Source organism: Podarcis cretensis (genome assembly GCF_951804945.1).
Source record: "Podarcis cretensis genome assembly, chromosome: 1".
Taxonomy (NCBI): Eukaryota; Metazoa; Chordata; class Lepidosauria; order Squamata; family Lacertidae; genus Podarcis; species Podarcis cretensis.
The window spans coordinates 68,933,315-68,949,125 of NC_137170.1; positions in this window are offsets into that span (position 1 = coordinate 68,933,315).

The window sequence follows — 15,811 nt, forward strand, 5'->3', positions numbered from 1 at the left end:
GAGATCTTTCTATGTCTGTTTAATTGACCACTCTCAAGTTGGTGGTTGTAAACCTCCTGCTGTTTTTATGGTTGGAAACCTTTAATACTCAAGACATCACTGAGATGGTGGGGGAACAAAAAAACCAACAACCCAAAGAAATAATCTGGAAACAAATACATGGATCCAGGTCATTATTGATATCAACATAGGTTGAGTGGCTCATTGATACATTCAGAAGGGGGGGGGTATCTAATTTCTGACAATTAAATTAAGCCTACTTAATGAGAATTACATTTCAAAGAGAACCATATCAACGCTTCATGAACAGAGAAGTGAGCAGAACTGAAACATGTTCCACTGCTGCCTCATTAATCCTTTTCGAAATCTGGTTTTATGATCGCCTTCCTGTTACAAGGCAAAAGTAGCAATACACTAAGTGCAGATAGAAGAGTCAGTGCAAGAGTAGATGGTGATCCTGCCATGTATGTGAGGTAGGATTATACCCTCAGGAGTAAGAGTTAATTTGCTGGTGGGCATGTATTGTTTGAAAGCCTGTGCACAGAGGATTCTAGTCTCTGGAAAAAGTGCCTCCCAATAAGGAAGAATATAACTGGTAAACCAAATGTGCAGGCATAATACTGCAGTAGGTGCTGGAACCCAGAGCCTTAAATGAACACATATGATGCAGTACCAGCAATTGGATATAAACCAATTATAACTACCGGTAATTACAGGCTATGTCTCAGATCTAGCTATCTGCATCCTCCTAAACCAGGCATCTCCAAACTTGGCCCTCCAGCTGTTTTGGGACTACAGTTGCCATCATCCCTGACCTCTGGCCCTGTTAGCTAGGGATGATGGGAGTTGTAGTCCCAAAACAGCTGGAGGGCCGAGTTTGGGGATGCCTGTCCTAAACTGTTCCATTACGCTACAGTCTCATAATATGCAGCACAATCCTGTTCATGTGTCCTCAGAAGTCCCTCTAAAGTCAATGAAATTGACTCCCAGGTCAACCTATATCATTCATATCATTCTGCCAGGGCCAGCCCTGCCATTGGATAGCATGAAGTGGCTATCTCAGACGAGCTCCTTTTGACGAGCAAACCACTAGTCATATAACACATTATTGCATTGTTGTATTTTTACTGTCCAAAGTTGGGGAGAGATACTTGTGGAATTTTCTGTGTTAGGCATCAGAACAACTCAGCTGTGTACCTTGACTAAGGTGGTGGTTGCAGAGGTTGCCGTTTGGTGATGAGGTGGGTGGGCAAGCTGTCTGGCTAGACTGTTGTTTGGGCAACAAATGTGAGTAATTTCACAAATCACTGATCCTTTCAAGCAATCAAGACAAAATAATTACCAATAGGACAGCAATATTGCCACCAAACTGAACAATGCCTTTATAAAGGGTGGTCTTATGCACCACCTTGGAGAAACAATTTTATTGTGCTCATTTTGTTACACCCTCCCCACTTCTGATGACTTGTGTATTGTATCAAATAGTATTGTTGTAACAGCCAGTGGCTAAGAATTGTAAACCATTACTATGTAGGTATGAATGAGGACAGAAATAGGAATAATTTGAGCCATTGGGTTAGAACCAATAAACTTTACCCATGGGAAGTCATATCTATGTATCCAGACCATTATGCCCTTTGGTTGTGTCTCTGAAAAAAAAATCAGAATCTTGCCTGATTTAATATAGAAGAAGGCTGCCCTCTGCACGTTTACTTGGAAGTAAATCCTATTAAACAAAGTAGGTCTTTCTTTCAAGTAAGTGTTCATGGGATTGTTTGCATACACATTAAATAAAGAGCAATCCTAAAATGTAGAGGGGTTAACTTGACATTTCAGAGTTTATAACTTGATAGGATGAATGGACTCATTGAAGATGCTGTTCGGTGGTGGGCTGAGTTAAATAGTGTTTCATCTACTAATTTTGAAAATGTAATCTGAAAGGCCCCAAAGGCAAGAAGAAAATTCCCCCTTCACTTAAATAATAAAATCAGGAGCCTCAAAATGAAGCTGAAGCAGATTCTTGGAACAAATTCAACTGCTCTAGGCTCACAGGAACGAAAATACTGCATAAAATTCTTTTTGCAAGTCGTCGCTCTGTCGGCAGATTCCGATGAGTGAAAATATTTGCAATTTGTTTAGCTGGAGTGATAGCAAATGATCATTTCGTCAAAAAAATTGGCACACAGTGTGGAGTGTTTGAGCGTAATCGGGCTGAGAAACAGCTGAAAAAGACCAGCAGGTGTCCTTTATCAGGGCTAGACCTGCCATTAGGGAGAGTGAGGTGGCCACCTCAGGCAGTGGGTGCTGAGCCTTGGTGAGTGGCTGCGAGGTGCTGAAGGACAGTGGTGGGATGGTGGCTGGTCCATTAGGGCAAATAAGGCACTACCTCACCAACCTCAGTCTGTCCTCAGCCAGCCCCTGCCAGCCTGCCATCTCACTGACCACCAGTCCACAGGGTGGCTTTGCCTATCAGCTTCTTCCTCGCTTGTCTCAGTGTTAAGCTTGTAGAAGTGAGCAGGGAGGAGAATGGGAACAAAATTGCTTGGCTCTGTCTGTCTGCCTGGGCTTCTAGTATTCCCAGTGGCGTAGCGTGGGGGGTGCAGGGGGTGCCAGCCGCACCGGGCGCAACATTTTGGGGGGCGCACTCGCAGCTCTCTGCCCCTACTTGGCTCACTCACTCTCTCTCACAGTGCTGGCTGTGCGAATCCGATCCGAGCTGCCGGGTCGCCGCCCACTGTGCGGAGCAGAGAGAGAGTGAGGGAGTGACTATCTGGGGGAGGGACAGTGCAGCGGCCGCCCAGCGCAGCGCTGAGCGTGGGAGAGAACCACACCAGTCCAGACCAGGCAGCAGTAAGAAGAAGCTGGCAGCGGCGGCAGGTTAGGGGTTAGGGGCGCAGATTACTTGCCTTGCCCCGGGTTAGGGGGCACAAATTACTTGCCTTGCCCCGGGTTAGGGGGCGCAAATTACTTGCTTTGCCCCGGGTGCTGACAACCCACGCTACGCCGCTGAGTATTCCACCCTACCCATCTCAATGGGCACCAGCCACCACTTCAGAGATGTGTGCCACATGGCCTGCACACATACATACCCTACAAGCTCGCCTGCTGTCCTCTGGTGCACTGGAGGACCCAATTGCCTCACCTGTGTTGAAGTAACATCCAGCTGTTAGGCTGGCCAACTTCTAAATATGAAACAGAGAGGTTGTTCTCTTGCTCTTTGCCCCAGGCAGCAAAATGTCTTGGGCCAGCTCTCTTCCTTATCAGCTCATATGATTTAAACAGTGGAAATGTTCAAGATTTTACGCAGTTATGTTGGAATCCAGCCCAATAATTTTTAATCAAGACGTCTTGCCAGTGTCAATATTTGAAGATACAATCTATGAAGCAGAGTTATGTGCAGTCTTTTCCTGGTGACATGCCAAATAGAGAACTTTTTCCTGCAATTAAATAATGCCTGTTGAGATCATTTGGCCCAGAAAGATGAAAGATGGCAATTTGATACAAATTTGTAGTAAAGACTAGTATTGTCAATTAAATGTACAGCTCTATTAAGATATAGAAAACAATCCAGCCAAAGCTAATACTTTTTGAATTCCATTCATTTCAACAGAGATATTTTGAGTATACAGTGGTACCTCAGGTTAAGAACTTAATTCATTCTGGAGGTCCGTCTTAACCTGAAACTGTTCTTAACCTGAGGTACCACTTTAGCTAATGGGGCCTCCCACTGTTCTTATCCTGAAGCAAAGTTCTTAACCCGAGGTACTATTTCTGGGTTAGCGGAGTCTGTAACCTGAAATGTCTGTAACTTGAAGCATCTGTAACCCGAGGTACCACTGTATGCTTAATTATTCCACTGAAAGTGGTGGAACTTTAAAATCCTTAACTTTGGCCATGACTGGAACTCTTTCCTGCTAAAAGAAAATGTTAGCTTATTAGTAAATGGTCAAACAGTCAGAATCTGCAGTACAAATTATAATGATATTGCAATCTGGCTGATCTGAATAAATAGTGACACAGAATGCTGAGGTTGCAGCATTTATTGTGGCTGCTAGGAGGCAACAGTGCACTGGAGTGACTAGCAGGTCCGAAAAGGCTGCAGGGAGCCAACATTTGGCGTATGTACAATTGCATTTTGAAGTGATCCAGTATATTTAACTACGCAAAGAAATTATATTGGAATGTGCGTTTCAAGTAAGATGGCATTTGGCCAAGATACAACCAGAGGCTTATTATCTTAGATTACCTGAAACAAATAACTGGGACATGATTTCTACCTCACAAACCCAAATATGCACTTGAAATAATTATTGCATGGTTTCGAAGACTAGTTTGAAATGAGTCCATTTAAGAATAAGTCCAGAATTGGATTGTCAATAAAAAAACAAAGTGGAATTAAGTTGACCATATGATCTGGGTTATTTTCCTCCTCTCATCCATATTGATGTTACTCAGATATCTCACAGACAAAGAAGCGACAGCACAAACATGAGTGGCACTCACACTTTTCTATCTCTGCTTCCAGGTTTCATGAAAAATTGGTGGCAGGGGAGATGTTCTTCCCATGGAAAGGAGAATGATAAGTGCTATTTTTCTAGAAAACCTCCCTTGTTCTCTTATGACAGCAATGGCACCCACCTGAGAGGTGCCTGAACTGAGTTCCAGGTGAAAAAAAAAGCCCTGAGAATGAGCATCTTGCTGGGGGGAGGGGAATGTCCACATATTCACCTGAGGCTTAGAAGTGGCAACAGTCACTCATGTTTCAGGGGACCATCTGACTCATATAATAATATAACTCAGAACACACACAAAATACACTGAAACATCTTATTGTTATTGAAGTTTTGCTTCTATACACTGGCCCCATTTTTCTCAGATGTGAGACAGTTGGCTTATCCCCTCACTATGACTTGCTAATAAACATTTGTTGTTGGTAGTCATGTACTGGAAACACTGGCTGAAGGATCAAGCATGGGCCACTGGACTCTCATTCTGACATACAGAAAAACCTGTTAGTTAACACCCTCTGGAGGCCAGGAAACAGTGAAGTGACATCACTTTGAGCAGTTTTGGTATGTCAGAAATGCTGTCAGCAGCTTCAAGGGGTGTGGATAGGTGCTACATACACACTAAAGTCCAAACCTTGGTTAATATTTTTCTTTTCTTCTGGGCAACAAATCCTAGGTGCTGCTAGGAACAGTAGATATCCTATTACAAAGGCATTTATTTGTAGCAGCAGTATAATAGAACATCCATTATGCAAACCACAGTCAACTAGAATCTTCTTGTTATCAAGTGCATGTAATCTGATGTGCCAGTGCAGCAGAAGGCAGACAATACTCCCATTTATCTAAAATGCAAATTATTCGGATGCCTGCTAAGCAATTAGGATCAAAAGACTTGGCCCCCATCATTTGCTGTACTGTACTTCTAAAATAGCTTTTCCCAACATGGCAACCTCCAGAGCTTTTGGACTACAATTCCTATCAGCCTCTGTTGGTGAAGTGGACAACTAGTTTGACTTTAGAAGATATTATTTCCACATGGTAAAGAATGATGCTTCCTCCAGATGGCGTGTACAGTGGTACCTCTGGTTACGTACCGTACTTAATTCGTTCCAGAGGTCAGTTCTTAACCTGAAACTGTTCTTAACCTGAAGCACCACTTTAGCTAATGGGGCCTCCTGCTGCCGCTGTGCTGCCACTGCACGATTTCTGTTCTCATCCTGAAGCAAAGTTCTTAACCCGCAGTACTATTTCTGGGTTAGAGGAGTCTGTAACCTGAAGCGTATGTAACCTGAGATACCACTGTATGTTATACACTACACTACTGTATATGCCACATTTGTATTCCTGTAAATAAATCTGGAATTGGTTTTGATTTGTGGGGTCAGTAGAAATAAACTCACTGAATTTACCTGCAAGCATAAATAACATCAAGTAATTAGATGCTAGCTTAACACCTATCCACTTGATTGACTGAATTTATTAGTCTAAAAGTTGCCCAAGGTATTTGATTTCTTTTTTATGATATTTCTCTCTTTTTGTACACTATTAGGATACTTTGATGTTTAGTGGTTTAAAATTTCTGTGAGATAAATGAATAAGTGAGATCTTAGACAAGGTAAAGCAAATTGCTCTGTGACTTAGTTCTAGGTTTCTAGGTGATCTGTTTTGTTTCCAGCCAGTAGATACAAACGAAAACAGCTCAGTAGATGATTGGCAGGAGATTACTTTTTTAAAATGGTAAATACTGGCACATCTAGGTACTGTTCAACAATCAAGCATATCAAGTTTCAAATGTTGGTGATAATTTTTCTGCAGCGGATAACAATAGTACTTGGCAGCAAGGGTGTAATACTCAGTAGGGCACATCTATGCAGTTAAAAAAAGGGAGGGGGACAAACAAGATTATTTCCGAGCAGAGCCAATTCATTGTGTTTAATGCAACTCTATGCAAAACAGAGACATAGAGTTACATGGAGGGGCAGGAGCAGGTTAAAGGAGTTTAGATGCAGCTGGACAGCAGCAGAGAAAAATCCACTTAGCCCATATATGTGGGCAAAGAACTTCAGCCTGCCATGTTATAAGATCAGGGCTTTTAAAGGACTTATATCAAGACCTCACACTTATTAGACAGCTCTGTAAGGCCTAGACTTCTGGATAATTGACAAATGGACTTTGCTTTGGTCAACAGTTAAAGTGTTTATGAAACAACGGGTGTGGGATGGTGGTGAGGGTGGTATTTGCTTGGTTCATATTCTGCTCTAACCACAAGAAAATGTAATCACAACATGTGTAACTGCAGACTGGCACATAATGCTAGATAAGCTGATTTCAAAAGAGCAAGCCTATTTTAGTAAAGGTAAAGGGACCCCTGACCATTAGGTCCAGTCGTGGCCTACTCTGGGATTGCGGCGCTCATCTCGCTTTATTGGCCGAGGGAGCCGGCGTACAGCTTCCGGGTCATGTGGCCAGAATGACTAAGCCACTTCTGGTGAACCAGAGCAGCACACGGAAATGCCGTTTACCTTGCCGCTGGAGTGGTACCTATTTATCTATTTGCACTTTTACGTGCTTTCAAAGTGCTAGGTTGGCAGGAGCAGGGACTGAGCAACGGGAGCTCACCCCGTCATGGGGATTCGAACAGCCGACCTTCTGATCGGCAAGTCCTAGGCTCTGTGGTTTAACCCACAGCACCACCCGTATCTCGCTATTTTAAGGCTATTTTAGTAACTTGTCGAAATCTTCTTGCAACTTTTGTCATTTCCCAGGATATTTGAGGAAGTGACTTGCGTGCTTGTTGTGTGTTAACTGCTGTAAAAATATCTTGCACTTTGTACAATGTTCAGACCAACCATGGCACAGGTGGGCAAAAGGCATCTCTCTTGTTATATGTGTCAGAAATTAAAGAGATGTCATTGGTGTATGTTTCAAAATGATTATCTTGTGATCTGATTTCCACAATGCACTTAAACCACTACACCAAAAGCTCCCACTCTTTTGAGAGGTGGTATGATACATGGGTGAGAGGTTTGGACTAAGAAATGAGAGACCTGGATTCAGAATCCTCAATCTGCCCTAAAGCTATTTGAGCGACCTTGGTCCAGTTAATATATATCAGCTTAGTTTACCTCACAAGGTTTTTGTGAAGTTAGAAGGGGGTGAGGGGAGAAAAGAGAATTGTGTACATCATTTTGAACAACTTCGGGTTAATGAAACTGATAACAAAATCACTATCCACGTGAATCTTCAGTGTCCCACCTGTTCAACTCCATTGTATTCTTTTGTGTAAAGCTCCAATAAAGTTCTCATTGCGTTAGATTTAGAACACAGTAGTACAGAATAGACAAAAGGCAGCGTTCTAATCAAGGTTGCAAGTGGAATGTGGCACGTTATGATATGAAACATGTATTTTTTAAAAAATAATATTTATTAACATTTTAAAGACTGCAAAAGAAAGACAAAGAATTAAACAAAACAATACAATACAATACAAAAACAAAAACACCACACAACACCAACCCCCAAACATTAAATTAACAAAACCAAACAAACACAATTTAAAACACATCTAATAAGTTCAGTATCTTAACTTTCATTTACTTGTTTCAACGACCTCGTCACACCTCCCTTTTTGTATTCCACTTTAATTAACTGTTTCAGCAATTCCTTTCCATCTTCCTCTGTTTTCTGTCCTGTAATTTATCTTAACATATTCTAACCTTATTTTTCCCTTTAATATATAATTGTCTTAACATATTTTAACTTTATTTTCCCTTTTAATACTCTAATAATCTATTTGTACTTAATTCCTTGTAACATTTCTACTAAAGCCATATAGCTCCTTTCCAACATTTTTCTAACACTCATTAATTTTACAATATTTTTATAAATAGTCTTTAAACTTTTTCCAATCTTCTTCCACCGACTCTTCTCCCTGGTCCCGATTTCTGCCAGTCATATCCGCCAATTCCCTATAGTCCATCAACCTGGTGATCTTCTGTCCGATGCTCTTAACTCTTTTCCAAGTCCCTTCTGCGAGTCTTCTTCATATTTATACATGAACTTTACTTTGTCTTCCACTGATCTTATTTTCATTTTCCTTCCTTTGAGGCTAAAGAGTAGATCTCGGGGAAACTCCCATCTAACGATGATTTTATTCCTTCTCAACAGGGCAACCAAATCTCCGTAGTTAAATCTAAGATCCGAAAGGTATTTCAGGACATCTTTCAAAATTTCCACTCTTGACTGTTGTTCTTCTAAGTTCCTCTGGTAGTTCCAACAGTCTCTTATTTTGTTCTTCTCTTTTTTCCTTCCTCTTCCAAGTCTGAGAGCCCTCACAGTTTTAATCTCTTCTTGACCCAAGTCCCGGTCCCAAAAGTCATCAAATTCCTGTGTAAGGAAATCTATCAGACTTTCCTTCTCCAGTTCAGGTAGGGCTCTGATCCTCGAAATCTGATTTTCTTTAAATTCAATTATAGCAGGCATCAACTTATGGTCATCAAATTGCATCTGTAAGGCTGGGACTCTTTCTCTCCAATTGTGTTACTTTAGGTTCAATGGCAATAACTTTCTCCCTAGCCTTCTCCGCAGTTTGCCATGTCCAAGTAGATTCCTGTGTCAGTTTCTGAATAGTTTCTATATTGGTGTTCACTTTTTGTCCCAAATTGTCAATTTTGGTAGTTACCACATCCACCATTTTGTGAAGCTGTTCCAGTGAGTCACTTATCTTACATAATACAACCACTAAGGCCTCTTTTGTCAACATTCTTAACCGATTCAAGGTCCCCAGAATCTCACAGGTTTTTATCTTGCAGCTGGAAATTCCCCCAGCCCAACTCTTGTGACAGTTTCAAAAGCTTCCTCTAGAGGGAAACAGCTCCTCTAGAGGGAAACAGTTTCTATTTGTATTAGTCCTTTAAAACTCAATTCAAACAATAAAGTTAGTTTCAATTTTCTGTTACTTTTACTCCTTTTTAAACGCAGATGGAGACAATGGAAACAATGTATTCCTCTTATTTAACTAACTGTCAGTGAACGTTCTAATCAAGGTCAGTCCTGTTGGCAGCCCATTTCCAGGACTGGAGCGGTGGTATATTAACTCTGTTCACTCTCTCCTGCAGGTATACTCAGTCCAAAACTTTCCCCCCTCTTCTCCTGCCACCAAGGGGGGTTTAGTATTTTTTACTGATGGAAATTTAGTCCTTTACAATAGGCTTTCCAAGACTTCAGCTTGCATCCTCATTGCTTCAAGCATGAAGAGCATGTCAAGTGAGAGGAAATTTAAGTGATTAATTTCTGCTGTCTCTGACTCTGGGAACAGACTGCCTGGGTGAAGCACTTTGACAGGAACTGTCTGATAGAACCTGCTGCAAAGCGGAGAACTTAAATAGATACAATCTTTGGGACTTTACAGATACAATTTTTGGGACTTTACAGAAATAAATACTGTGGCAATTGGAAGACTGAAAGCTTCTTTCTCCAAGAGGGCTTTTGGTTTCTTTGTTTCTTCTGCTTATTGGATATAATGTACTGCTCCCTCTAGAGGGCTGAAAGGCTACAGTTTGTAACATAGACTGTCAAATAAAAACAAGTCACTGGATTTTTCCACTTAAGAGCTGTTCCTGTGGGAACGACCTTGGGACATGAGTGGTTCCGCAGAAGACATAACAACAAGATCTAAGGCTAAAGCTGCACAAAAGAAAAGAGGCTCAATATCAGGCTTAGCTGGACAGGAGAAAGGAATAAACGTATTCATGGAATCAGTGACTCAAGCATTACTCAAAATAAATGAATCTTTAGAAAATTTGACCAAGCAGAGCACGGAGAATACCAAACAACTGACAGAACTTACAACAAAATTGGACTTGAATACAAAAAGTATTACATCTAATACAGAAACCATAAATAGATTGGTTCAAGAAAATGCCACAATTTGAAAAATTGCAGAAGAGGCTAAAGTTACTGCTGAAAACACACAGGAAAGTTTAATACCAGTCTGTAAGAAGTTGGACCAGCATGAGGCGGCCTTGTCTTTGTGGGAGATGCAGAGGAAAGAGAAGAATTTGAGACTTAGGCTGGTCCCTGAGAGTGAAGGGGACAACCTAGTGGACTTTCTCACAAAAGAATTATCAGAATTTTGGCAGGTAAATTCAGAGGAAGACGATTTTAAGATAACAACCGCCTTCAGATTGGGCAGAAGGCAAGGCAGGAAGATCCCAAGGGATTGTCTGATAACTCTGAGATCCAAAGAGGAAAGAGATAAAATTCTAAATTTACATTACCAGAGAACCCTTCAGATTGGAAATGCTTCTGTTCAAATTTACAAGGACATCCCAAAATACATTCTGGAGGTAAGAACTTACTTTAAGAATCTGGTTGACCTGCTGAAGAAGAATAACATACCTTTTAGGTGGGAATTTCCACAAGGCTTGTCTTTTAACTTCAAAGGAAAAAAAGTCAAAATAAGAACAGTGCAAGATAAAGAACAATTCCTAGACAGAAATGAGGAGGACCTTGTGAAAGGAGTGCTAGACTCGACCTCTGATACAGACCTTGGAAACTTGACATTTGGACTGAAATCACCAACGGAAGAAGAACAGCTGCAGGGAGCAGCTGGAGGTAACTAACTAATAATGTCTCTGCAATTTCTAACCTGGAACTGTAATGGGCTCAACCTTCCCAGAAAAAGGCGCGAGGTCTTTCATATTTTGAAAAGAGAACAATTGGATCTGATATGTCTACAAGAAACCCACATAACAAGGGCACACAGAAGACTACTTATAAATAAAAGATTAGGACAGGAATTTATCTCATCAGATAAAGTTAAGAAAAGAGGAGTGGTGATCTATGCAAAGGAAAAATTGGCCCCAAAATTGATCTTTAAAGATGAACATGGAAGAACTTTGGCAATTGAGATACAAATCCAAGGAGAAAAACTTTTGATAGTTGGCATCTATGCACCAAATGAAGGGAAGGCAGAATTTTACAAGAAATTGCATGAGACATTAACGGACTATTTGGACCATAAGGTGATTTTATTAGGAGATATGAATGGCATGGTCTCTACAAATATGGATAAAGCACAAAGACAGGTGGTCTCTAAGGACAGGAGACTACCTAAGACCTTCTTTGAAATGACTGAAAATATAGATTTGATTGATATCTGGAGAACAAGAAACCCTCTTGAGAGAGAGGGAACATTCTTTTCAGAGGCACAAATGACATGGACAAGAATAGATCAAATATGGATTACTAGTGGAATGGCTCCAAGGATAAAAAAGGTGGAAATCTGCCCAAAGACATGCTCCGACCATAACGCAGTGAAGATGGAAATGAAACTAACAACAGCTGGATCCTTCAGATGGAGAATGAATGACACCCTATTCAGAGAGGTGGAGATTTACAAAAAGGCCCAAAAAACCTTGAAGGACTACTTTGAGATAAATCTGAGGACAGAGGTCGAGAAAAGAGTGATTTGGGACGCAAGTAAGGCCGTGATGCGAGGTTTTCTGATACAACAGAACTCTTTAAAGAGAAAGAAACAAAATGAAAGGAAGGATAAGATTCTGGAAAAAATAAAAGAAGGAGAAAAGAAACTGAGGTCTAAACCAAAGTCTCATGAAATCCTGAGAGAAATTAAGTTCTATCAAAGGCAATATATGGAATTGATGAACCAGGAGATAGAATGGAAAATTAAGCAAATGAGACAGAGGACATTTGAATCAGCGGACAAATGTGGGAAACTTCTATCATGGCAATTGAAGAAGAGACAGAAACTAAATACAGTCACAAGCTTGGAGGTGGATGGAAAGAACATCTTTAAACCAAATGAGATTAGCAATTGCTTTCAGAGTTATTTCAGGAGATTATATGCACAAGGGCCGGAAAATGAAGGAGACATGGAAGATTTTCTTAAGAAATATGGATTACAAAAAATTTCGCAACAAAGTATGTTGATTTTAAATGAGAAAATAACAGACCAAGAAGTGGAGGGTGCCATTCAAAATATGCAACTAGGGAAATCTCCAGGACCAGATGGACTAACCTCCAGATATTATAAAGCATTGAAAGAATGGTTAATACAGCCGCTTAAGGAGGTTTGTAATGAAATATTAGAGGGGAAAAAGGCACCTGAATCATGGAAAGAAGCTTTCATCACACTTAAACTGAAACTGAAAAAAACCAGATCAAGAACTACCGTCCTTTTTCATTACTTAATGTGGATTACAAAATATTTGCTGACATTTTAGCAAAAAGACTGAAGAGGGTGTTAATGGAGGAGATTCATAAGGACCACGCAGGCTTTCTCCCAGGAAGACACTTATCAGATAATGTAAGGAACATAATTGATATTATGGAACTGCTAACTGTAAATATTAACACGAAGGCAGTCCTGATTTTTGTGGACGCGGAGAAAGCCTTTGATAATATCTCCTGGAAGTTCATGAAGAAGAATCTCCATGGGATGGGGGTAGGTCAAAGGTTTGAAAATGGTATAAGTGCAATATATTCTGAACAAAAGGCTAAGCTAATTGTAAATAACGTGGTTACTGATGAACTCTCCATAGAAAAAGGGACACGGCAGGGGTGCCCGATATCCCTATTACTTTTTATATCAGTCCTGGAGGTTTTGCTGAACATGATCAGGGGGGATCAGCTGGTAAAAGGAGTTCAGGTCGGAGCTAAACACTATAAATTGAAGGCATTCGCAGATGACCTAGTATTGACTTTACAAGAGCCAGACACTAGTACAAAAAGAGTTTTAGAGTTAATTCAATTCTTTGGTCAGGTGGCAGGATTCAAGTTGAACAAACAAAAAACTAAAGTTTTGGGAAAAAATTTAACAAATGTTGAAAGAGAGAGATTCCAAAATGAAACTGGGTTAATGGTGGCAAAGAAAGTAAAATATCTGGGGATTAATATGACATCTAAAAATGTGAATTTATTTAAAGACAATTATGATAAATGCTGGACAGAGGTAAAGAAAGATCTAGAAATATGGTCGAATCTGAAGCTTTCCTTGTTAGGCCGAATTGCAGTGATCAAAATGAATGTATTGCCTAGAATGTTATTTTTGTTTCAGACATTACAAATTGTGGATAAACTAGATTGTTTCAAGAAGTGGCAGAAAGATATATCTAAATTTATCTGGCAGGGCAAAAAGCCCAGAATAAAATTTAAGATAGATACTGATGCAAAAGAAAGAGGGGGGTTTGCCCTGCCGGATTTGAGACTGTACTATGAATCGGCAGCTTTCTGCTGGTTGAAAGATTGGCTACTTCTTGAGAATGCAGATATTCTGGATTTGGGAGGATTTGATAATAGGTTTGGTTGGCATGCATATTTATGGTACGACAAGGTTAAAGTTCACAAGGGTTTTAAAAACCATATTGTTAGGAAAGCACTATATAATGTTTGGATCCGGTACAAGGATTTGTTGGAAAATAAAACTCCTAGGTGGTTGTCACCTATGGAGGCTAAGGAGGTGAAGAAACTTAACATGGAATCCAAATGGCCAAAATATTCTGAAATTTTAGAACAAGAAAGCGGTGAATTTAAACTACAGAGTTTTGAGAAATTAAAGCCCAAGGTGCGAGATTGGCTCCATTATTACCAAATAATGGAAACCTTTAAACAAGACAGGAAAATTGACTTCCGGGTTAGCGCGATCGGCTAATGGCGGATTCCCTCCGAGCTCCAGAGGGAATCGGCTCTGCTGCAGACGGGTCTCACCGCGACGGCGACGCGGGGACCCTCAGAAACCGCAGGCGCGGAAGCCTGCGGACTTGGTGACTCGGCGGGCACCTCAAGCGCCCCCCGACCCACGAAGAGCCTTTTTAAAGGCTGCGGAGAGGGTACGGAGAGTGGCGTGGTGCTGTGAGTAGACCGCTACAGCAGTGGAGCGAAGCCGCGAGCCATGGCCGGAGAGCGCTGACTTTTTTCCCTGAAATTTGGACTTGAAACAACCCGTGAGTAGAATGGAATTTGGACTTTAAAACTTTTACCTTTGAATTCGGTACGACCGGGGGATGTGTTAAAGGGAAGTCCGCACCCCCTCAATCTACAAAAGATTTAAAGCAAGGATCGGAGAACTAAGGTGGAGAGATTTCTTTTTTTTTTTCCGAGTTAAAATATATTAATTCCATGAATTTTGACAGAAGAAGATTTGTGCTGGAGAGTAAGAGTTGAACTTTAGAGGCTTTTGTCTAACCCCCCCCCCGACCCGGGAGTGCCCTGTGTGTGAGCTGGAGGAAAAGGAATAAGGAGTTTGACAGCTGTCAAAGGAGCTGTCAAACGGGCAGTTAAACTTAAAAATCTTATTGTTTAACATCTCTCTGGACTGAATTTGCTACATTTGAATTAAAGTGCACGGGAACAAAGCAGTTATTAATAACAAAGTAATAGACTGTTGGGAAAGGATTATTAAGTAACCAGAATCCCCCTAGGGGAAACTTTGAAACATTACAATGGCTACAGATGGAAAATTACAGGCAGAGAAAGAAAGAATGTTTTTTCTCATGGGAATACTGCAAGAGCAGAGCATGGCTATGAACAAACAACTTATAACCTTGAACTCTAAAACAAGCAACTCTGCTGAATGCATAAAGGATTTAACTGAAATAAAATTTGCAGCTGAGCCAGAGGAGACATTTTTGGAACTGGAGGAGAGGGAAGAAGGAGTTAAGAAAGTACAGGAGAGTACCAATCTGAAGCCTACATTGTCAGAACATAAAGAAGATGATCTTGGGATTACCAATCTGCGAAAGATGCATGCGAAAGAGGAAAGAGGAAACCCCTGGAACACTTGGAATACTGGAACTTAAAAGAAATAAGAAATATGATTGGGGCTTCCTCTTTGAGCATGGGAGATTACTTGACCTTTTGCAGCAGCTGTTACCAAGTATCTCGGATGGAAGAAAATTTGATGAGACTGTGCCAGAGCTCCTTCGGGACCCGAGGACCAACAAAGAGGGCTACCAACAAAACCGGCAGAGAGAGACTGACTGAGATTTAAAGGCCTCTGACGTGAGGAATCCAGGCTAAGAACTGTTTTTGTGGACATTTATTTGGGAAGGGACAGAAACCGGGGTAGGGAGGGAGGGGAGAACAGAATTTCAAAATTTTTATGACTTTTGTGTTTGGCTATTATGTTTTACATTTAATATAAAAAGGGGGAAATTCGTGGAAGGGAATTTGGGTCGACCTTAGAAAAGGATTTATATTTATAAGAAAATTGGATAATTAAAATTTGGCCAAGTAATAAGAATTAATTTTAAAAATAACAATAATAATATGTTAAAGATGGG